General features: G+C 43.9%; 1 pseudogene; it reads left to right on the top strand.

Moving 5' to 3' along the window:
• Positions 1–2,281: 2,281 nt before the first annotated feature.
• The window catches only part of LOC126984349 (DNA polymerase epsilon subunit 2-like), a 40,127-nt pseudogene continuing 16,205 nt past the window's right edge, over positions 2,282–26,203 (top strand).

The raw sequence follows: 26,203 nt of genomic DNA, 5'->3' as shown, positions 1-26,203 counted from the left end.
ATCCATTATCAATTCCTTTCTATATTTTCTGCACACCACATTCTTCCAGAAAACTCTTCATGTCTTCTATAATTCTCTCATTTGCTTCAGCATTCAGTCCCAGCAGCAGCAGCATCCATTCCCTCTATGTTCTTGCAATCCTCCTATTCACATCCCAGCCCACCTCACTCAGTGCCACCCTCATCATCTCCATCCTTTCTCTCAGGTACCTCCTACACACCAGTATCAAATGCACGACAGTTTCATCCACACCCCTGTCACACATCTGACACACTTTGCTGCGGGACTCAGACCACCTGTAGTTTCTTGCATTCACATTCATACACTGCGTGAGCTTGGAAGAAGATCACCACCCAGGCTTCCATCATACCAGCTGACACACTGCGGGGCTTCCTTTTCCCTGTACCACTCCAAAGTAGTCTTTCGCTCCATCACATGCTTCCACCTCCTCAGACCGTCACCTTTCACTGCACTGTCTATCTCTTTCTTCCACTTTCTCACATTCCATTCTAGACCCTCACTATTTCTGTCAGTCACCTTCCATTCAAAGAAACGCCTCCCTTCCTCTCTGCTCACCCACCTGACTCGCATACCACTGTCACCAATTCATTCTCATGCAGTTTTTAATCCATTTGCTCTCATGCACACTCCACAAGTAGACCTTCCGTGCCAATCTCGCGTCATCCATTCGTTCCAGTCTGACTTTGTATCTAAGGGTAGCCTTCCTAAATCTTTCCCTAAAGGTACTCCACCCCATATCACCCCTCAATGCTTCCACCGCTGCATACCTTGGTGCATTCAAAGCTAACCTACCGATCCTATTTTGCCCTACTTCCAGTTTATCCATTTCCAACTCACTCCATGTAATCACCTCCATCCCATACATCACACTCGGCACTGCTACACTCTTCCACACCTCTCTCAGCACATCATACTTACATGCTCTCATTCTTGCCGCACTTCTCAGACGGCCCACCCATTGATTAACTAGGCTAATCTTCTCATTCTTTGTCCTTTCACATCCTCTCGGACTCATCCATACACCCAGGTACTTGTATGCATCTGTTTGCCCTAGCTCTGTGTCTCCTAGCCTCCAGGTCCTATTTCTCTCATCTTCTGCCCCATTCACAACCATTATCTGACTTTTCTCACTACTATATTTCACTCCAAAATCTCTCCCATACTCATTCACCACATCTAATAGTTCCTGCAGTTCCTCCGCTGACTCACTCATGACTACCACATCATCTGCATATAGAAGCACACTTACCCTGTCTTCTCCCACTTTTACTCCTGCATTCTTTCTCCTCATCCTGGCTGCCAGCTCCTCAGTGTACAGACTGAAGAGAGTTGGAGACAGGATGCAGCCCTGCCTAACACCTCTTTCACTCCTCACCCACTCTGTCTCTAATGCTCCTAACCTATACCTGGCTCTCGTATCCACATACATGCTCCTAATGATTCGCACTATCTTATCACTCAAACCTACTTTCTCCAGTACCTTGCACATCACCTCCCTGTTCACTCTATCATACGCTTTCTCAATATCAAGAAACCCAAGATACAACGGACTTCCATTCTTCCTTTTCCTCTCTATCATCTCATTTACCACATACATACTGTCCTCTGCCCTCCTGTCTGTGCGAAAACCATTCTGCTCCTCACCCAGCACTCTCTTTCAATCCACTTACACAGCCTTTCATTCAACACAGCACAGAAAATCTTTCCCACCGTATTCGCCAGGGATATCGGCCTATAATTCCTCAGCTCTTTCTTACTCTTATGTCCTCCCTTGTCACCTGTACAGCAAGAGCAAGAGCAAGGCCCTGCGCGACTCCCACCAATCCAGCGTCACCAGATTGTCGTACTCAGAACAATACTGCATATTCCAGTTTCTGGCCCAACATTACCGCAAGGAAGCCTCAGTAATCGACGATTTCAACAAGTAGTATAAATAAATATCGTTAGCTGTGTGGATGCGACTGTTTTGGGGTCTGAAACCAGGAAATGCAGTGTGCTAAGTACGATAGTATGATGAGGACGTTGGCGCCAAATCCCAATGTTTACAAACAAACCCTTGAGTGGCGGGGCGGCGAGGAGGATAATAGTTACGGCCTGAACAGACCCCTAAAGCACCCCAGAGGAAGAACAGGAAGATAATTAAAGGTCGTAAAGGAAGGAAGATCAAGGAGTGACGACCTTAGAAGCGATACGTAGCGCCAGGGGCCTCAAAAAGGACCTTGACTGACTCGTAAGGCCTAAACAGCCCCTAAAACACCGCAGAGGAAGAAAAGATAATTAAAGGTCGTAAAGGAAGGAGATCAAGAAGTGACGGCCTCAGAAGCGCTACAAAGCTCCAGGGGTCTCCAGAAGAAGAATAAATGACCTTGACTAACTCGTAAGAATTAATTATGGCCTGACCAGCCCCCTAAAACATCCCAGAAGAACAAGATAATTAAAGGCTATAAAGGAAGGAGTGACGCCCTCAGAAGCGATATATAACCCCAAGACCCCGATCTCCCCCCACCATGGCCGAGAACAGGACTTTGGCGCAGAAGAGTGAGATGATGCGGTTCTTTAAGCTGTACGGACTGAACTTGCGGAGGTAAAGGTTATTAGTTTTGTTCTTCTTTTTCTTCATCAACAGTTCCCTTTTTCTTCTTCTCCACTTCCTCCTTCTTCTCATTCTTCTCTGCCTCCTCCTTTTTCTTCTCCTTTTTATTATTCCTCTTCTGCTTCTTATCCTTTTTCTTAATCTTCACTTCTTTTCCTCTTTTTTTTCTTCTTCTTGTTCTTCTCCTCTTTCTCCTTATTAATGTTCCCCTTTGCTTCTTCTTAATCTTCTTCTTCTTCATTTTGTCTTTTTCTCCTTCTTTTTCTTTGTATTCTTCTCTTTCTTCTTTTCTTGTCCTTCTTATTCCTCCTCCTCCTTCTTCCTCTTCTTCTCTTCCTTCCTTATTATTATTTTTTTATTGTTATCTTCTCCATCTCCTTCTTATTCCTCCTCTTCCTCCTTTTTCTCCTTCTTCTTCCTCTTCTCTTTCTTCTTTATTACTATTTCATTTTATTGTTATCATATGAGACAAAGTCGGCATAGAGGGAGGAGTGCAGACATTAGGTTAGAGTTAGTTTGGTTAGATTCGCCAAGTTTATTTTTGCCCAGCGCACGTCGTCTTAACCTAACCTAACATCACATTAACAAGGAGAGGAACATTAAGACACTTCACCGGACACTGACCTCTCTGGTGGCCACTCCTCTATACTTCTTTATACAGGAGCAGTGATCAGCAGGATTTTTTGTTCCTCTTTATTTTCTGCCCTTGGTCTGCTGCCGTCACTGCAACGAAAACTGAGAAAGAGCACTCGGAACTGACCTCTCTTTCCGCCACTCTTTACCCTGTGTGGGAACATAGACTAGCGTTTTTTTTTTTTTTTTTTTTTTTTTGTAAAACTAGGGAACAACTACTCCCCCTCCACCACCCCAGCCCCCCTACCCCCCAACACAAGCCTGGGGACCTGTGGAGAACTGGGGTTGTTGGGGGGGAAGGCAAAATCACTGAAAAATGGGTTTCCAAAATATCCCTAGAATAATCCCTAAATTAGGGAAAATTCCCTCTTCTCGAAAGTAAGGAAAATCCCTAATGTATACTCTCACATGCGTGGGCTAATCGCTAACCAAGCGTACCGTCACTAACCCCCACATGTATGATGCACTTGAAATCGGTTCTTTAGGGTGGGTGAGCATATTTAAACTACTTTAACCGAACTTTACATAACCTAACTTCAAACCCCCTGCTGACCAAGGGGGGCTGCACCCCCCCTGGACCCTCCCCCTCTTAAAGTACCCCAACCGAACTTTGCGACCTGGCAACTAACTGGGGTGCTTCGCCCCCTCGACCCCACTCACATGTATGATGCGCTCGATTAATCCCTGTAGGGAACCGTGGTTTTGGTGGTGGAAGGCTAAATCACTGAAAAATGGGCTTCCAAAATGTCCCTACAAAAATCCCTAAAATAGGGAAAATTCTCTAGTCTCTAAAGTAAGGAAAGTCCCTAACGTACACTCTTGTAATCAATTCCAATATAACCTAGCAGCCGCCGCAGCGGGTCTGTTGACGAGTGTTGGGCGTGTAATTGGATGGTCAGCGTAGTAGATCCCCCACCCGCCCACCGCCGCTGCCCCAATCCATAGTCGAGTAATTTGGTAAATGTCATGTTTTATAATTACAAGTGGTACAGTACTGACGGTTAACCCATCCACTTCTTGTAAGATGATGCTAGATCATTGTTACCAAGTACTTTGGGGTACAAAATAAAACATTTGTGACAGCTGTCATCCAGCACTGACGCTCCTGCTGTTAACTGAGCCGGGAGTGACCTACCGACTGCTACATATCAACTATATATGCTATATATCATATGATATATGCTATATATCAACTATAAGTATCGCACGTTGAACAATATCCGTTTGTTTTCTGACACGTGCTTGTCATAGCTTCATGCGACCGTGAATCACAAAGCGCACGTGACACGCCCGTGTCACTGTTGGACCCGGTAATGGGATAGTAGTCGGTCCTTTTGTCAACCTACATGCATACCAATAAAGAGGTTAAATACTCAGTTAACACTTACCGAGAGGTGAAGTAGACTGATGTTTTGAGGGAGTGAGTGTCGGGCCTTCCATCCATTATGGCGGCTTGAAAACAACTGACTTCAGGAACCTGCCTATAGGTGCCACCACTGATACACCCTCGCGTAGTAAAATTTCACGAATGTGTTCCTTTAAAATTAGAAAATACAAATACTTGCGCCATTATTTACTTTAATATAGAAAAGAAAATAACGTAGAACTCTTAAAGATCGTTTCTTGTCCGAAATCGTTAGGATCTATGGGCGTTCTGGAAATCACTGACTTAGGAACTAGTTTCTGTGGTGTAGTGTAAGGCAGCTATGAGGCTCAGTCTGCCCAGGAAGCTGTCGAGTCAAACAACAACACTGGACTTTGAAATGTTCAAGGCACCCCCACATAATCAAGCCGTTTACGCAGTAAATTGGTACGACCAGTAACTAAAACCTTCACAGATGTGAAGCAAAAGAAGTATCCTATGCAGTACCCATGCTATTTTTTCACTATATTAGAAGCAGTTGTTGGCTAGATTAACCTTTTTTTCTACTCTTCCTTTGTAAAAAAAAACTTCCTTGACCTCACTTTGCACTTTCCTTTTCAAAATTGCTCTCTCTTCTGGCCTCCTGCTTTTTCTTTTGTTGGAGGAGCGTCGGGCGGGCTATTTTTTTTGTTCTTTAATGATTTTTTACCCTTAAGTTGCCTCCCTGTTAAAAACAACAACAAAGAAAAAGGATTCCTGTAACTCACTCCGCTCTTTCCTTTCCAAAATTGGCCATCTTCTGGCCTCTTGTTTCCTTACTTTTGTCAGAGGAGTGTCTGGTAAGCTATTTTTATGTTCTTTTATGTTTTTTTGCCCTTAACCCTTATACCCCGTCAGGCATGATCATGGCTTTTATGTTAGTCTCCGTCACGCCACGATCGATCATTTTATGACACACTGTTTATGCTTGAGGCTATGCGTCATACATCAAGCCCTGTCATTGGCCCTTTTTTCCAACATGCTGGATGCCTGGCCAATCACGTCCCAGCTTTTACAAGGATTTGTTATGTTGTATTCGGGCTCCAGATTTTCCCGCAGTGAGTACAAGGTCGCGATGTGTGGTGTATTTTATCATTTTTTTTACCCATTTCTAGGCAAGATAGCAGATATATATGTATTTCCATGAGTAAATAAGTATTTCAGGCACATGATATGATACATGACAATACGTGAGAATTGTTTTTTTGTCTTCTTATTGACCTAGATAAGGGTGATGTCAGATGACGAGTGTGAGGTGATACTGGAGGTTTACCATTTAGAGGATTACATAAGCTCCATTTGTTCATTTATCATTATACCAAAGCAAAGACCAACCTCTAAGCCTTCAGATGATATATAATTGTCCCAGCATTTGTTACAATAATTTGAATGAACACTAAGGTAAGCAAGGGAACACCTACTAACATTACTCACCCGTTTTTATGTACGTACGTAACTTAAAACCGTCCACTCATTTTATCACGGGGTATAAGGGTTAAGTTGCCTCCCTTCTTGTAAAAAAACAAAAACAAAAAATGGACTTCTGGTAACTCACTCCGCTCTTTCCTTTCCGAAATTAATCTTTTTCCTGACCTCTCGTTCATTTTTCTCTTGTTGGGGCAGCGTCTAGCAAGCTTTATTTTCTTATTTATTATTGCCCTTGACCTGCTTCCTTTACCGTAGCTAAACAAAACAACAAAAGGACTCCCGTAACTCCGCTCTTTCCTGCCTCTCCCAAACAGCGACGTGGCAAGCTACCTGTGTCAGCTGCTGGAGCCTCTGCCGCAGGAGGAGCACACGCAGTGGGTGGAGGCGGTCATCGAGGCACTGCAGAAGCTCCCCATCACCTCCGACCAGATCACCAAGGAGGCAATCTACAGGGCAGCCGAGGCAGGTTTTGTTGAGCTGGTCAGGGCAGGGCAGAGGGAATGCCACCCACTCACTCACTCACTCATTCTACCACTTGCTCACTCACTCACTCTACTGGTACCACTTATTTACTTACTCACCCACTCACTCACTCACTCACTCATTCTACCACTTGCTCACTCACTCACTCACTCTACTGGTACCACTTATTTACTCACTCACCCACTCACTCACTCACTCATTCTACCACTTGCTCACTCACTCACTCTACTGGTACCACTTATTTACTCACCCACTCACTCACTCACTCACTCATTCTACCACTTGCTCACTCACTCACTCTACTGGTACCACTTATTTACTCACTCACTCACTCACTCACTCACTCTATCACTTACTCATTCACTCACTCACTCATTCATTCACTCTATCACTTACTCACTCACTCACTCCACCTCCTCCACTCACTCTACCACTTATTCACCCACTCACTCACCTACTCATTGATTCACTATCACTTATTCATTCATTCACTCACTCACTCATTCACTCTATCACTTACTCATTCACTCATTCATTCACTCTATCACTTACTCACTCACTCACTCATTCATTCACTCTATCACTTACTCATTCATTCACTCACTCACTCATTCACTCTATCACTCACTCACTCACTCACTCACTCACTCACTCATTCATTCACTCCATCACTTACTCATTCATTCACTCACTCACTCATTCACTCTATCACTCACTCACTCACTCACTCACTCACTCATTCATTCACTCTATCACTTATTCATTCACTCACTCACTCATTCATTCACTCACTCAGTCATTCACTCTATCACTTACTCATTTACTCACTCACTTCCTCATTCATTCACTCTATCACTTACTCATTCACTCACTCACTCATTCATTCACTCTATCACTTACTCATTCACTCATCCACTCACTCATTCATTCACTCTATCACTTACTCATTCACTCTATCACTTACTCATTCACTCACTCACTCATTCATTCACTCTATCACTCACTCATTCACTCACTCACTCATTCATTCACTCTATCACCTACTCATTCACTCACTCACTCATTCACTCACTCATTTATTCACTCTATCACTTACTCATTCACTCCACTCATCATCACTCACTCATTCATTCACTCTATCACTCATTCATTCACTCTAATCACTCATTCATTCACTCTATCACTCATTCACTCACTTACTCATTCATTCACTCTATCACTCACTCATTCACTCACTCATTCATTCACTCTATCACTAACTCATTCACTCACTCACTCATTCATCCTCCTCCATTCACTCACTCACTCATTCACTCATTCCTCACTCATTCATTCCACTCCTCATTCATTCACTCATCACCTCACTCTCACCTCATTCATTCACTCTATCACTCATTCACTCACTCATTCGCTCATTCACTCTATCACTCACTCATTCCACTCACTCCACTCATTCACTCATTCACTCACTCCACTCACTCCTCACTCCACCACTCACTCATTCACTCCTCATTCACTCACTCATTCCATCACTCTCATTCACTCACTCACTCATTCATTCACTCTCACTCACTCATTCACTCACTCATTCATTCACTCTATCACTCACTCATTCGCTCACTCACTCATTCATTCACTATCACTCACTCACTCACTCATTCATTCACTCTATCACTCACTCATTCGCTCACTCACTCACTCATTCATTCACTCTATCACTCACTCACTCACTCATTCATTCACTCTATCACTCACTCATTCACTCACTCACCCACTCATTCATTCACTCTATCACTTACTCATTCACTCAAATGCTCACTCACTCACTCACTGGAAAACATGTTGTCAGTGTTCTCAGGGTCTTCTGCCCCTCACATCAGGTGTTTCCGAAGGCCAAAAAGGAGCTCAGCCGTGTTCTCATGAGTGTTCTTTCAGGTTTACGGTACAGAAGAAGGGACTTTTTTTATTTATTATTTATTATTTATGTCTACGCCTATAGCGCCGATAGGCTTGTTTGAGGGGCCTGGATGGTAGTCGGCCCCAGCCCGTATTGGTGCAGGCAGGTGTTTATAGTGGCGCCATCTTAACCCTTGACTCAGTTCTACAAGAAGACATCACCAAGCTACAGGAGTGGAACAAAAAGTGGCTGCTACAATTCAGTTAAGAAAAATGTAAAGTCCTGCACCTTGGGAGGGGATATCCAGCATACCAATACCACATGGGAAACACTCCACTATCCACCACCAGGGTTGGTGATTTTTTTGATTTTTTTAAAAAAATCAAAAAAATCAAAAAATCATTGATTTTTTTTATTTATTTGATTTTTTTGATTTTTTTATTAAAAATAAAAATATATATATATATATATATATATATATATATATATATATATATATATATATCTATATATATATATATATATATATTTATATATCTATATATATATATATCCTGAGTGATTTGAAAATCTCCATAGGTTACTTTAAGTTTGAGTTTAGGGCGTGTAAGTGTGAGCACAGTCAAGGATCCTGATACATACGTGTTCAATACTTGTTTGTAGTTGGTACAGGACCAGGTTTAGGACAGAGTTGCCTGAAGTTGTTTTCATGACAGCATTTTATATTATTACCACACAGAAGAATATCTACTTTTATTCTGTTACTGTTTGGTTGCTAACCTTGGTTATTATTATGATACATTGAATCCCAAGTTAGTAAAGACTAAAGGAGGCTGATTTTTACCTAGTAAAAAACATATGGCAAGTTGGCAACATTAGAGCAAGAGAACTCCCTAAGCTCAGTACAGTACATGTATTTTCCACCAGTTGGTCAGTCACAGTCAGTGCTAGCAAAAGATTTAGAAATTGGTAACATTAAAGAACATATTGTGAAGATTGTTAAATACTGGAACAACCACAGCCTCAGCAGCATACAAAGCACATGGGAGGTTCAACCCTCATCGTGCCTCAAGACGACGGTGGAATACACTGTCTGATTGCTTAGAAGGTTACCTAAACAACTGGCCAATATTAGTATCTGTGTGTGATGGTGAAAAAAACCAACTGGATCCAGTTATTATAAGGAAGGTGATGGACACATACATAAAAGATCTGCAGAAGATATGCTGAAAATTCTGAAGCTCATTGCCATAGCACTTGATAAAGTTCAGAGGGACAGATGTGACATAGGAGAAGCTACTGAGGTGTGGAAAGATTTACAGAATAAGCTTGCAGAGGAATCAGTTCGGTCAGGTGATAGTGCTGTCATTGAAGATCATTTCATGAAACTAATGAAACTAGCCCTCACCCTGTTCACTATTTAGCAAATATACTACATCCAGCTTACAAGGGAAAAAAACTAACTATGGAGGAGGAAAACATGGGAATGAATTGGATCAATGAAAATTGCCCTTCAGCACTCTCTCTTATAATGATATATAAGGCAAAACTTCCTCCATTTCAGCCATACATGTTTTCTGCTCATTCATAATGCTGGACCACTTGCATGGTGGCTTTTTGGGCAAGATTGTTGAAGACAAAAATTATTTTTCTGATTTGGTTAGGAAATTATTTACAACAACAGCCTCAAGTTCTGGGATTTTTTCTTCATTTCGTCTTGTTCATTCTAAGCTTAGAAATAGGTTAGGGATAGAGAAAGCTGCAAAACTCGTTTTCATTTACAAAAACCATAACTAGGGTCATCACAGAAAGCCTCTGAGTGAATAAACTTAATGTAGGATTACTTTAATTTTTTTTCGTTATTTTATTTTATTTTATTTATTTTTTATTTAATTTATTTATTTATTTACTGGTATATACCATGAAGGGAATAAATGAATAATAGGTTGTTTTACTTTACCATCCTTGGAGCACATCATTTAACTTATGGAATACTTTTTAGTAAAAAAATCAAAAAAATCAAAAAAATCAAAAAAATCATGATTTTTTTAGTAAAAAAATCAATGATTTAATCATTTGATTAAATCAATTTGATTTAATCATTGCCAACCCTGTCCACCACAGAGGCAGAGAAAGACCTGGGAGTGTATGTGACCAGGCTACCAGTGAAGGGATATCCAGCACACCAATACCACATGGGAAACACTCCACTATCCACCACAGAGGCAGAGAAAGACCTGGGAGTGTATGTTACCAGGCTACCAGTGAAGGGATATCCAGCACACCAGTACCACATGGGAAACACTCCACTATCCACCACAGAGGCAGAGAAAGACCTGGGAGTGTATGTTACCAGGCTACCAGTGAAGGGATATCCAGCACACCAATACCACATGGGAAACACTCCACTATCCACCACAGAGGCAGAGAAAGACCTGGGAGTGTATGTGACCAGGCTACCAGTGAAGGGATATCCAGCACACCAATACCACATGGGAAACACTCCACTATCCACCACAGAGGCAGAGAAAGACCTGGGGGTGTATGTTACCAGGCTACCAGTGAAGGGATATCCAGCACACCAGTACCACATGGGAAACACTCCACTATCCACCACAGAGGCAGAGAAAGACATAACATAAGAACATAAGAACGCAGGATAACATAAGAACATAAGAACGCAGGAGTCTGCAAGAGGCCGGTAGGCCTGTACGAGGCAGCTCCTTTGACCCTAAGCTCCCGTGTATCTAACCCCACCTAATATCGCTGTCCATGAATTTATCTAGTCTATTTTTGAATGTGACAATTGTATTGGCACTCACCTAATGACTGCTAAGCCTATTCCACTCATCCACCACCCTGTTAGTAAACCAATTTTTGCCTGTGTCCCTGTTGAATCTGAATTTATCCAGTTTAAACCCATTACTTCGTGTCCTACCCGGTTCTCTTACCAACAAAACCTTATGAATGTCTCCCTTATTAAAGCCCTTCATCCATTTATAAACCTCGATCATGTCTCCACGCACCCTTCGCCTTTCTAGAGAATGCAAGTTTAACTGTTTGAGTCTTTCCTCGTATGGCAAGTTTCTCAGCCCCTGAATCATCTTAGTCATCCTCCTCTGCACCGATTCTAACATTTTGATATCCATTCTATAGTAAGGTGACCAGAACTGAACCGCATAGTCAAGATGAGGTCTAACTAATGCTAAATATAGTTTGAGGAAGACTTGGGGGTTTCTGTTGCTTACGCTCCTTGAAATAAATCCCAGTACCCTATTAGCTCGATTTCTAGCTTGAATGCATTGTGCCCTTGGACGGAGATCAGAGCTCACTAAGTCCCCTAAATCCTCCTCGCACCCAGACCTACTTATGAGAGTGTCATTTAAGCAATAGTTATGTGAGGGGTTGTTCCTACCTACACTCAGAATACTGCACTTCCCTACATTGAACTCCATCTGCCATTTATCCGCCCAGTCATATAATCTGTTGAGTTCACCTTGGAGAATACTAGCGTCCTGATCCGACTCAATTACTCTACCGATCTTGGTATCATCTGTAAATTTACTAACATCACTACTAATTCCTGTGTCTAAGTCATTGATATAAATAATAAACAAAAGTGGACCTAATACCGAACCTGGGAGTGTATGTTACCAGGCTACCAGTGATGGCGAAATCCATGCCAATTGCAGCGGATGGGTTAAAACTACTACCTCTGGAAATGCCCAAAACTCCTATGAAAGCCTTGTCAAATATGCGTCCTGTACTACTTCTACTACTACTTATATTACTACTACTACTCGTTACCTGCTTTGCCTCAATGATAATAATAATAAAAGAAAAATAATAATAATAATGTTAACACTTATTTGCAGGACGCGGGGAATGTGCAAAACGTCAACCCCGACAGCGCCCTGGAGGTGATCGACGTCTTCAAGATTCCCCGCCTGACCTACGACGTGGACAAGAGGAAGTTCATCATTGAGCGGCCGGGCGCTGGACCTGCAGGAAGGCGCGGACAAAGCGGCTTATTCAGAAACAGGTGACGGTCTCTCGATTATATTCGTATACTTAATTATTCACTTTATATTACTAGTTTATTTATTTATTTATCTCTTTATTTAGTTACGGGGCATGTGGAATGGGAGGACAGGGTGGAGCACAAGGAGGTGGATTCTGTTTTAAAAGGGTCCGATTCTGTTTCAAAAAGGTAAAAGAGGTCTGGATTCTGTTTTAAAAGGTTTGGTTTTTGTTTCAAATGGTTTGGATTCTGTTTCAAAAGGGTCATATTCTGTTTAAAAAGTATTAGATTCTGTGGTCACCTGTGGGACAGTTGGACAAACCTATATTTTTGTGGTATTCTTCTGTGTGTTATGAAGTAATCTGTTGACACTCTCTGTTAAAAATCATGAAATCACTAACATCACGATTGACTTTTCAATGCCTATTGAACGTAAACCGCTGCCGCCGCCGCAAAATAGCTCGCAGAGAGGTTCAACTTGCTTACTGTTTCCATATTTCCCTCAGCGCTCACAAAGATCACAAGCGGAGAGACTAGAACAAAACCAGGCAAATTAACACTTTTAATGCTGTGTATTCCCACAGCGCGCATGCGTGGTGGACAGCAGAATGACTAATTTCCTCGGGGAGATATTTCTCGCAACACTGGCCAGTGTAGTGGACCTTCTTCTTTTGACCTGTAATGCTTTGTATCGCATCTTTGGTCCTCCTCCCCCACACTTTTATACTTCACAACATGCACTTAGGGCCGCTTTCAGTGTCATTTTGTTAGTTGTGATCGTTACCAATGGCGGCGATCGCCAGTATAGTATTTCCACGTGAAACTGGCCGACTGGGTAGTGGCGGCTGTGGGGTTAGCCTGGCCCCGCACTTACCACACACTCTCAACATCTCTCTCTTCGTCTGCAGCCGCCACTACCCATCGGCCAGTTTCACGTAAAATACTAAGCGGTGATCGCCGCCATTGGTAACGATCAAAACAAACAAAGTGACTCTCAAAGCAGTCCTTAGTTACTTAACAGTGCACACTTATACACTTCACCCTGAACTTAGGTGTTTTTCTGTCCTTTTCTTTCCCTTATTTTGCTTTTCTTTGCCCTTTTGCTATTTTTCACTATTACTTTTCACCGTCGCTGCCGTGCATTACAGGTCAAAAGAAGAAGAAGAAGAAGGAAAGGAAAACATCACTGGGAGATCTACAGTTTTCATAGACTCAAAAAAAATGTTTTTTGGACTGTGGTTCCACAGCACGGGGTGTTCTCTTATCTTGTTAATCAAGTAGTAAGCAAAGCAGCTCTGCCAGGCCATTTTACGAGTCTGTTGGTGGGCCATCTTCCACTGCTCCTCACTCCTCAGCCACTGCCGTCGGCTGTTTGTTTACATGCAGCCGTTCGGTACCTACGTACCCACACTCGTACTCACAACCGTTTTCCATTCATAAGGACAACCAACAACTCGCTCCTGGTTGGGTGTACGGGCAACCGCGGTTGCCCATAGTCCCAATGGTTGGACACCGCTTTTTAACCCGTAAACTGCGCCAGACATCTCAAGATGCTGTGAGTTAGACTGCGCCAGACATCTCAAGATGCTGTGAGTTAGACTGCGCCAGACATCTCAAGATGCTGTGAGTTAGACTGCGCCAGACATCTCAAGATGCTGTGAGTTAGACTGCGCCAGACATCTTAAGATGACACATGTTCCAAGGTGAATATTTATATTTCCCGCGATGCCAAAGTATATTCCAATGAACCTCGTGTGGCAACATCATCCCTTCTTCGCACCAAGTAGTCGCCATCGTCATATTAGTTGCTCTTTAGGAGCCATGGAGAGTAGAATTATGTCATCTGCTGATGCCAACCAGTCTCATATAGCTCCTGCGGTCATGACCGAGGGGGAGGCATGGGAGGGGGTAAAGAGAAAGATTGTAGTAGACAAATTTGAAAGAGACAGTGATTCAGATTGCATTCAACATGGAAACATGGAAATGCAGGCAACAGAAAGCCTATTGGCTCATTACGAGGTCGCCCGCTTGGGTGATTTAATCTGCTCGACCGCCACTTGGGGCTTGGTGAGCAGATGAAAGCACCTCGATATTGAGGAGCAGATGGAAGCCCCTCGTTATTCAGTTTACTCCCGACGCAGCGAAATGACGGTCGATTCTATATTTGAAGGAGTTGATGGTATTCGCATTTACTACTTCTGAGGGAAGATTGTTCCAGTGGCGGATGACTCGGTTTGAAAAGAAACTCCTTCCAATGTCTGTGTTACATCGACTCGACTGAATGGGTAAACCGTTATTTCTAGTTCTTGAGTTGGTTTGCAGTTCAAAGAATTTGGAGTAATCGACATTATTGAACTTTTTTAGATACTTGAAGACTTGAATCATATCCCCTCGTAGGCGTCTTTTCTCCAATGTAAAGAGATTGAGTCGCTTGAGTCGTTCCTTGTACGGTTGAGCCCTGAAGGTTGGAATCATCTTTGTGGCGCGTCGCTGAATCCTTTCCAGTAGAGCAATGTCCTTTCTGTAATTTGGAGACCAGAACTGCACTGCATACTCGAGGTGCGGTCTTACCATGGAATTATACAAGGATAGCATCATGTCTGGTGTTTTACACTCGAAGTTCCTCGCTATGAACCCGAGCATAATGTTGGCCTTGTTGTATGCTTTTTTACAGTGATTCGCGTGTTTCAGGTCACTGCTGATAGTGACTCCAAGATCCTTTTCCTCCTGCATCGCTTGCAGAGGTCTCCCATTCATGATGTATGTGTGGTTACTATTTTGGGACCCAATGTGCATGACTTTGCATTTGTCAACATTAAAAGACATTTGTCATTTTTCCGAGCATTCGATAATGTGATTGAGGTCTTTCTGAATGATTTCGCAGTCGGTCTTTGTGAGGGCATCTCCACCCACCTTGGTGTCATCTGCAAATTTCGATATTGTGGATTTCAGTCCTGATTCTAGGTCATTGATATATATGATAAAGAGAATGGGTCCCAGCACTGACCCCTGAGGCACTCCACTAGTGACTGGTAGCCAATCGGAAGGCTGTCCGCTGAGTAGTACTCGTTGTTTTCTGTCGGTGAGCCAATCTCTTATCCACGCGATCAGATTGGCTCCGATGCCCTTGAGTGCAGTTTCTTAAGGAGTCGCTCGTGCGGTACCTTGTCGAAAGCTTTCTGAAAGTCCAGGTATATAACATCACTGGGGATGTGGGCATCCCAGTTCTTATATATACCTTGGAAGAAGTCTAATAAATTCGTTAGGCAGGATCGCTTGTTTCTGAAGCCATACTGGGTGTCGGAGATTATATTATTGTTTTCTAGAAACTTAACAAGTTTATCTCTAATAATCTTTTCGAGTATTTTTCCTGCCACTGATGTCAAACTTATGAGCCTGTAGTTTAATGCAACGCTTTTGTCTCCTTTTTTGAAAATCGGTGTTACGTTCGCCATCTTCCAGTCTTCCGGGACCTTGTTTAGTTGAACTGACCGGTTGAATATGTGAGTGGTTGAAGTATTTGTTGTTTAAGCTCTTTTAATAACCGCGGGGACAAACTGTTGGGTCCCATTGACTTGTTCGTGTCGAGTTTGTCCAAGTACTTTTTTACTTCTTGGTCGCATATTGAGTCAATTTCCAGAGGCGTGATCTCACTCGGCGGGTCAGGACCCTCGGGAATGGTTTCGATGTCCTCGACTGTGAATACGGATGCGAAGTTACTATTGAGGATTCTGGCCATCTGTTTATTGTCCTGAGTTACAGATCCAGTCTCGTCTGTCAGGGGACCAATATTGGATTATACTTTCTTTTTCGATCTTATGTACGTGAAGAATTTCTTGGAGTTAGTTTTGATTTCGCGCGCTATTTGCTTGTCATCGTTGCGTTTGCTACTCCGAATAAGGCTGCGACAAGCTCTGAGGCTGTTGTGGTACTGTGTGCTGGCTTCGGCCGTAGCATTCTCTTTCATCAAATTATAATTCCTTTTTTTAGGTTTACTGCCCTTTTTATTTCTCTGGTCATCCACGGTGGATCTACGGCCCCATTTACTCGCCTGGATTTCGTAGGCACTGTAGCCTTCTCTACTTGCAACAGCTTATCTTTGAAGACGTTCCACGCGTTGTCGATTGTATTGTCGGTGATGCCAAGTTGGTTCCAGGTCGTAGGGGGAAGCAGTGCACGGGCTAAGTTGAAATTTCCTTTTTTGTAATCTGGTATCACTGACGGATTATCTACGAGTTTGTGACATATATTGATATTAAAACGGATTAAGTGGTGATCACACCCATTAAGTTTCTCACCAACTGTACAGTCGTGAATGAGGTCGGGGTCGCTTACTAATACCAGATCCAGCAGATTGTTTTCTCTTGTTGGTTGAGTTACAACTTGAGTGAGGAACGAATCCTCCACCATTTCTAAAAGCCTGTTACCCTCTTGATCTCCAGTCATCAGTCCCCAGTCAATGTTAGGGCAATTAAAGTCCCCAATTATAATTGCTTCCTTGCTTTGTGTTAGAGAGTGAATCTCTTCGTAGAGGGCAGTGTCATCGGCTGCCTGTTGTTTCGGAGGCCTGTATACGTTTGCAAGTGTTAGTTTCTTGTTATTTGCGGTTATTTTCACGTAGACAGAATCGTATTTCTCTGCGTCCTGTTTGTCTATTTTTATGGCAGGGAGTGTACTTTTTACGTAGCAGACTACTCCTCCTCCTTTCTTGTGCTTTCGACTTTTGTGGAAGCTTTTGTACCCAGGGAATGACAGTTTGGATTCTAGATGAGTAGAGTTGGCCCAAGTCTCTGTGATGGCTACCACATCTGGTTTCTCTGTTGCAATATACGCCCTAATTTCGTCCTTTTTGGGTATTAAACTACGTGCATTTGTGTACATGATAGAAATGTGGCCGTGACGAGCTGTACCAGTTCGCTTGTCGGAGGCGTCGTTAGTTACACAGTTTCTTGTGAGTCGCACTGACGCTACGGGTTGGTTGATCAAGGGCTGCCTTTGCCCACCATCAGATTCGTTGGTCTGAGGAAGCGTGGCAAGCGTGAGCGTGTTGGTGGTAGCGAGTGTTCTCAAGTGCTAATAGGATAGAGAAACTCAATATCCGTTAGGGTTACTTTATTGGACAAAAATACATCAAGTCATTGAGACAAATACAACACAAGGAAAAGGTGTTTGTGTGGGTATGCGTTTGTGTGAATGTTGTTTGTGTAGGTTAACATTTAAGTGTTGGTGTATGTGTACAACAATGTGTAACGGTGGACAACAAAAGGACATAGACGGACAGTCAAAGGCAAACGAGTACAAGAAAGATAAACATTGAAGACACGACGCAGACAGAGACAAGTAGAGGAAAACGACAATGGGGTTATGAGAGAAGACTCAGCTGAGTGAGGGAGGGGTGTCAGCTGGGACGGGAGAGGAGGGGGAGGCAGAGGGAGAACAGGAGCCTCAGAGACGCGAGACAACGCGTACTCCATTCGTCTGGTCTGATGGATCAGATTTTGTGCCAGACATTCATAACTTTGACAAGAATATTGCTGGTGTGACTAATGACTGGCCTCTTGATCATGATGCGCAAGAGGTTGATTATCGAAATTGACAAAGTGATGTTTCCTGTGATATATTTTGTTTGTTGTAACTGGAATGAATAATTAGTGGCAAGAGAATGTTCAGACGTGACTGTGCCGTGTGTCATCTTCCCTCTGCCACCGTCCTGTCTACCCCGTCACTGCCAGCGCTCCCGAGGTCGCCTCATATCCCCAACCTTTATCCCGCCATCATTGCCACATTAACTGAATTATTATTATTTTTTTTGCACTATTTGGTGCTCAACATGTCTCTCTTGGGTGTTGTAATACTAAAAATTGTTTTCCAGCAGGTTAATTTTTTGCCATTTACTGCGCACCCAGGAGCTATTCCCGAATCTCAGTTGTGCAGTTTATGTGTTAAGGCAGCACGCATGACGCCGACGGTAGGTAGACGTGACCCAAACATGTCAAAGCAACGTGAAACTCGTGGCAGTAATTCGCGAAAGTCGTGATGGTAAGAATTTAGGGCTGAGCGCTAGACTCGAGGATCGCGAAACTCAGATAGCATGAAACTCAAGAGGGTACTGTAGTTGGATTGTTTTAAAAAGGTCATATTTCACTTTAAAAGGTCTGGATTCTGTTTCAAAAAGGGTTGGATTCTGTCTGATATATGTGCTGACTATGCTACAAAGGGTTCAGTTCTCTTCTAAAAGGATTGAATTTCACTAAAATACTTTGGATTCTGTGTGAAGGTGTGTCAAGGGTATCAAACAAGGAGGTGGTGAGGATGTGTTGAGTGTGCTGAGGAGGCAGAGGTTGAGCTGGCCCGGGCACATCAAGAGGAGGGAGGAGGAGGGCCATGTACTCACACCACCAGAAAAAAACACTATTATATCAGCACCAATTTGAATATCGCGCAGATCTTCCCGTAACAATATTCGGCCTGTTTTGAAGGTGGCCACACACTTCTATTCTGTGGCTCTGTGACGATGATTATATAATGTCACCCTCATAGCTGGCCGTTATCGCGATAAGTTATCGCTGATAACAAAATCGGGTTATCGGCCATCCGCTACTTATTTAAATATATATTGGTATCTTCGTTACTTTTGTAACCAAGCTAGCGATAATCGCTACTTTTTTCCGCCTCTCAGAAATAAAAAAATGTTGTCTCCTCCCTACTGCGCATGCGTTGCCCGGGCGCCCGGTGTTGTATGAAAAAACTTCGGGGTATGAAATATCTTTGGTGAAGAGATTTCATACTTAGATCATCAACATTAAAACATTAGGTTATTTTTTTTTATGTTAGACTCAAAAATCAAAGAAACTCTGCCCCAAAAATGATTATTCACTGCCTCAAGTTTGATATTCCATATTCGCTTGTGAGCATGCCATGGTATTGAAGGCACCCGGTGTTGTGTTATTTGGTGTCCCATCGTCAAAAGCTGGCACTTTTGTTTACAAACACTGGTGTCTCGTGAACTGCGCATGTTCAGACCAGTAAGTGTAGCCCTGTACAGTCTCACAAAGCTTTTTAACCGTAATTAAGAGTTGCTGGAAGGCTGAATCAGGCATGCATGACCACCATCCTCGCTATTTCTAGAACGGCACTCTAGCTGTACATATAAATACAACTCGTACAGAGTGTCGTTCTAGAAACAGTGAGGATGGTGGTAGTGGTACTGTATGTCTGATTCAGCCTTCCAGCAACTCTTTTTTTATGGTTAAAAAGCTTTGTGCGAGTGTACAGGTCTACACTTGCTGGTTTGAGCATGCGCCGTTCACGAGAGACCAGTGTTTGTAAACACGTTTAGCTTTGACGGGAACGCCAAATAACACAACACTGGTTCAGGCATTCTTAGTATTACCGTCCATAGGTACGTGTCAACGTGTGGTTTTCAGGTTTTGTAAGTTTTCTAAAATACAGATAATGAAAATTTGAATTCATCTTTGTTTTTTATTTGAAATATCAATATAGTATCGTTTTCGCCTATCGGACTTATCGCCAGTTAGTATCGGAATTGTGGATTTATATCGGGTATCGGTTATTGGTGGATGAACGCGGTCGCGCTAACTGAATTCGCGCTAATTGAATAAAGTAACCAATATGAAAAAAATTATTTGGTGCACACGTGGGTCTGACTTTTGGGTTTGATAATTACTCAAAATGATCACTCACATTAAAAAAACAACCCTACGATTGGCTGAGCTCTGAAAACACGCTAGTGATTCGCTGGGAGACCGATGACGTCATCGCCGGCTCATCCGGTCAGCGGCCTCGCTGCCTTGAGGCAGTATCACACTTGGACAACCGGCAAATCCAAATTTTCCGGGTGTGCGCATCATGGCGACTTGTGCCACGCATCATGGCGGCTTGGTGCAATTTTCAAAATTCAGTCGTGGTGGCTGCTCGAGCTAACTGAGGCTTCGTGCTCATTAATTTTTTTTCTTGGTAGATGGTGGCTCGTGCTAATTGCGGTTCGCTAATTGATCTTGGCGCTAAGTGGGGCTCTACTGTATTTGTGTCTCCCGTTAACGAATTTCGGTTATCCCCGCTTAGGGTTTTCATTATCAGTTATCTGTTATAGGTAATAAGGTTATCTGTTATCGTGCCCAGATATGTTCCACATCATAAGATAATCGCCTAAGTCATTTTCCAGCAATTTCCAGGTTTTTTGTCTACATCAATTTTTTCATAAAAACATGTGATGCCCATTTTTGTATAGTTGCCTCCGTCATTCAGGGTTTGAGTGTTTTAGAATTGGCCTTTTCATTTCTGCCTAAATTTTAACCCAGCAGCAGCGACGGGCCCAATTTGTGGCTTTACCGTGTAGCAGCGACGGCCCAAATTTGTGGCTTTACCATGTAGCAGCGACTGGCCAAATTTGTGGCTTTACCGTGTAGCAGCGACGGCCCAAATTTGTGGCTTTACCGTGTAGCAGTGACGGGCCAAATTTGTGGCTTTACCGTGTAGCAGCGACGGGCCAAATTTGTGGCTTTACCGTGTAGCAGCGATGGGCCAAATTTGTGGCTTTACCGTGTAGCAGCGATGGGCCAAATTTGTGGCTTTACCGTGTAGCAGCGACGGGCCAAATTTGTGGCTTTACCGTAGCAGCGCAGCCAAATTTGTGCCATATAAACCCCCCAAAATAGATCATACATAAACTGATCACAAATGCTTTGATATATATTATGAAATGGTTTGTGTGAGTGATGATTTTTCTCATTTTTCTCACTTAGAGGGACCATTAAGAAACATGATCCTCACTGCTACCGGGCTAAACCAAATGAGATGATGACGGTTCTTTTCTGACTTCCTAAAAAGTAGAAAATAAAGACTTAGGCGGTTTCTTTACGAAGGTGATGATAATAGCCAGAGTGGTTGTTAACCCTCAGAGTACGGGTGGCGATATATTTCTCTGGATGGTTGGCACCTTGAAAATTTAGACATTTAAAAGAGGTGGAAATGGTGTCTTTCTCCTTTGCAGTAACTGTATATTCATCTAGTATATATGGTGCTGTAATAACACTTCTCTCCTAATAATGATACAAAATTTATGACATGAAAATATTGCGCATTTTCTCATGGCCGTGATGCGTCTCGTGGAAGCACCCCACACACACACACTCTCTCTCTCTCTCTCTCTCTCTCACTACTTGCCCCTCCCTGCTCTGTCAGTGTCACAACCATAGCAGTCATCCGAGTCACTGTCACTCTGATTCACCCGCACTCTGCTTCCACCCGGAGCGGAGGAACTGCTTGATGCGTCACGAGACATGACGGATGTATTCCGAACAAGAGTGGAAAATAATCTGTGGCCTTCGGTAGGCTGCGCGCTGGAGACGAATGAGAGTGTGTACGGATGCCAGATGCCTCCACCATTCTTCTGAGTCAAGAACTGGCGGCATATTTGAAGCGTAGGGAGCGGAGAGTGTGATGATTATATATGATCCCGCACGGGTGTGTGGTAGTGCACTTATATATACGATCGCCGTAATGTAAAGGTTAAGAGTGGTTTGCATGCCCCAGGTACAACATCATCCACCAGCGCACCATCCAACACGAGTTATTCAAGCAGCCGGTGTACGCCGACGCAGACCTGGCCGCCAGAACCTACTCCCTGAAGAAGGTGTGTGTTGACCTGTTGTGGCTCCTTACTCCTTCACCCCTCCCTGTGTTGACCTGTTGTGGCTCCTTACTCCTTCACCCCTCCATGTGTTGACCTGTTGTGGCTCCTTACTCCTTCACCCCTCCCTGTGTTGACCTGTTGTGGCTCCTTACTCCTTCACCCCTCCCTGTGTTGACCTGTTGTGGCTCCTTACTCCTTCACCCCTCCATGTGTTGACCTGTTGTGGCTCCTTACTCCTTCACCCCTCCATGTGTTGACCTGTGGCTCCCTCCTTCACCCCTCCATGTGTTGACCTGTGGCTCCCTCCTTCACCCCTCCATGTGTTGACCTGTGGCTCCCTCCTTCACCCCTCCATGTGTTGACCTGTGGCTCCCTCCTTCACCCCTCCATGTGTTGACCTGTGGCTCCCTCCTTCACCCCTCCATGTGATGACCTGTGGCTCCCTCCTTCACCCCTCCATTAGAAGCTGACCTCTTCTTGCCTAATTCTTTGTTCTGTTGTTTGAGCAGCGTCTGGTCAGCCTCTTGGTCACTGTTTCTGTATTTCCCATTGCTATAAAAAAATGAGTTATATTACAGCTTAGGTGAGGAGTGGGAGAGGGAGTTTAATGTTAAGAAATGCAAAGTTCTTGAATCGGTCATGAATGGCAGTATTATTTTTTTCTCGATATATATTTACACGCCTCCCCAGTGCAGAGGTTAGCGTCCCTGACTACAATTCTATGGGCCTGACGGGTGTATTACAAGACATTTTGCCGCCCAAGAACACATATTTGGCAAGGCTTTCCTAGGAGTTGTGGGCATTTCCAGGAGTAGTTGTATGACCCTGGTGGTAGTCTGACCCTTCCTCTGTACCGTGAACCTAAAGAAACACATATTTGACAAGGCTTTCCTAAGAGTTGTGGGCATTTCCAGGAGTAGTTGTATGACCCTGGTGGTAGTGTGACCTTTCCTTTGTACCGTGAACCTAAAGAAACACATATTTGACAAGGCTTTCCTAGGAGTTGTGGGCATTTCCAGGAGTAGTTGTATGACCCTGGTGGTAGTGTGACCCTTCCTCTGTACCGTGAACCTAAAGAAACACATATTGGACAAGGCTTTCCTAGGAGTTGTGGGCATTTCCAGGAGTAGTTGTATGACCCTGGTGGTAGTGTGACCCTTCCTCTGTACTGTGAACCTAAAGAAACACATATTGGACAAGGCTTTCCTAGGAGTTGTGGGCATTTCCAGGAGTAGTTGTATGACCGGGTGGTAGCGTGACCCTTCCTCTGTACTGTGAACCTAAAGAAACGCTCATTAGAACCTGACTGACCCCTCTTTGACCTTTAGAAACAGCTGATGTGAAAAGTCAATGTTTACTCACTCACTCATTCATTCATTCATTCATTCATTCACTCACTCACTCACTCACTCACCCATTCACTCATTAACTCACTCCCTCAAGCACTCACTCACTCACTCACCTGGGCAGTTGGTGTGCATTCCAGCCAGCTATTCAATTTTCCTTTTGTGCTGTTTGGTCAATGAGTCAGTGAGTAATGAGTTCTCCATGTAGGTGGAGTTCCTATTGGGCGCCAGCTGTCGGCAGAAGAAGGTGCTGGTGCTGGGCCTTCTGACGTCACTGAAGGAAGGGAAATACCACCTGGAGGACGACACCGGACACATCGAACTGGACCTCTCCAACGCAAGCTTCCACTCAGGTACGCAAACAAGGCACTCGACACGCCCCCCATAGCTTCCTACTCTCTTCTTTTCATCCTCCCTTGCTTTCATCTTTCCCCTACGTCCTTCCTTTGTTCTCTGTGTTCTCTCCTTCCTTCACACACTCAACACGCCCTCCGCCCCTTCCTTCTCTCCTCTCCTTCCTGCTCTGTTCTTTTATCTCCTTGCTTCCATCTTTTTCTTGCTTGCTTCCTTCTTTCTTTCCTTTCTTCTCTTACTTCCTTCGTCTTTCCTTCTCATCACCTTCTTGTTCGACGCTCTGTATTCCCAAGGCTTTCGTAGGAGTTTGAGACATTTCCAGGAGTAGTTCTGTGACCCTGGTGGTAGTCTGACCCTTCTTCTGTACCATGAACCTAAAACAACACTCATGAAAACCCAATTAGTCACCCGTTTGGCCTGTGGAAATAGTTGATGTGAGAGGTGGAGTGTATCAACCTGTCCGCTGCGATTGGCACGGATTTTGCCCTCACTGGTAGCCTGGTAACATACACTCCCAGGTCATTCTCTGCCTCTGTGGTGGATAGTGGAGTGCTCCCATGTGGTATTGGTGTGCTGGATATCCCTTCACTGGTAGCCTGGTAACATACACTCCCAGGTCTTTCTCTGCCTCTGTGGTGGATAGTGGAGTGTTACCCATGTGGTATTGGTGTGCTGGATATCCCTTCACTGGTAGCCTGGTAACATACACTCCCAGGTCTTTCTCTGCCTCTGTGGTGGATAGTGGAGTGCTCCCATGTGGTATTGGTGGGCTGGATATCCCTTCACTGGTAGCCTGGTAACATACACTCCCAGGCCTTTCTCTGCCTCTGTGGTGGATAGTGGAGTGTTTCCCATGTGGTATTGGTGTGCTGGATATCCCTTCACTGGTAGCCTGGTAACATACACTCCCAGGTCTTTCTCTGCCTCTGTGGTGGATAGTGGAGTGTTTCCCATGTGGTATTGGTGTGCTGGATATCCCTTCACTGGTAGCCTGGTAACATACACTCCCAGGTCTTTCTCTGCCTCTGTGGTGGATAGTGAAGTGTTTCCCATGTGGTATTGGTGTGCTGGATATCCACTCCCAAGGTGCAGGACTTTACATTTTTCTTCATTGAATTGTAGCAGCCACTCTTTGAACATAATAACCTAACAACTGTACCTTGGTGATGTCCTCTGGTAGGGAAGCCACAGTGAAGGGGTTAATCTGTGTTGCCTGTCCATCCAGCAGTGAACATAATTACCTAACAACTGTACCTTGGTGATGTCCTCTGGTAGGGAAGCCACAGTCACGGGGTTAAGCGTCACTCCCTCCCCCGCAGGCCTGTTCACCGTCAACTGCTTTGTGCTGGTGGAGGGCTGCTACGAGGACAATGTGTTGCATGCGGAGGCCGTGGAAGAGCTGCCCGCCCGTGTAAGGTGATGCCAGGTGTGTGTGTGTGTGTGTGTGTGTGTGTGTGTGTGTGTGTGTGTGTGTGTGTGTGTACTTCCTGTTTGGGGGTGGACAGGTTATGAGTCTCCACGGTGAGGTAACGGTGTCACACTTTTGTTTTCCTCTTATTCTTTGTTTTTCTTTGTTTTGCTTTTCATCTTTTTCTTTCTTCTTTCCTTGTTTCTTTTTCTTCATTTAATCTACTTTTTTCTTCTTTCTTTTTCTTTGTTTATCTTTATTTTATCATTTCTTTCTTTTCTTCTTTCTTTTACTTTATCACTCTTCCTTTCTTCCTTCCTTCTTTATTTTTCTCTAGTTAATATATTTCTTTCTTTCCTTTTTCTTTCTTTCATTCCTTTTCTTTCTTTGTCTCTCTTTCCTTCCACTCCTGACGATCTTTTACTCTCTCCTCCTCCTCCTCCTCCTCCTCCTCCTCCTACTACTACTACTACTACTACTACTACTACTACCACCCACCCCAATACAACAGGGAGCGGATGAGCATGAAGAACGAGAACTACTTCGGCGGCTCAGCTCGGAAGAACGTAAAGACCGACCCGCAGCTACACCAGTTGGAGAAGGAGAACGGCGAGGCGATGTTTGTGGTGCTCTCGGACGTGTGGCTCGACAAGTTGGAGGTGAGGTGCGGGAGACAGGAGGGAGATTTTTCGGGGGGTCAGATGTCGTTGGTTATTTGGGTTTCCTGGTTGACTGGTTGGGGGTAGAGGGGTGGGGATAGTGTGGTTTGGTGGGGGAATGGTTATAGCTTGTGTGGTAGGAATGGTGGTTGTGGTGGTGGAGGGGAAAATAGGAAAATATGGGAAAATGTATGTGAGGGAGGTTAGACAATGACGAAGGTTAATGTGTTTTGGGGGTCAGATGTCGTTTGTTTTTTGGGTTTCCTGGTTGACTGGTTGAGGGTAGAGGGGTGGGGATAGTGT

Source organism: Eriocheir sinensis, chromosome 57 (genome assembly GCF_024679095.1).
Source record: "Eriocheir sinensis breed Jianghai 21 chromosome 57, ASM2467909v1, whole genome shotgun sequence".
NCBI lineage: Eukaryota > Metazoa > Arthropoda > Malacostraca > Decapoda > Varunidae > Eriocheir > Eriocheir sinensis.
This window is presented reverse-complemented; position numbering and strand designations above follow the sequence as displayed.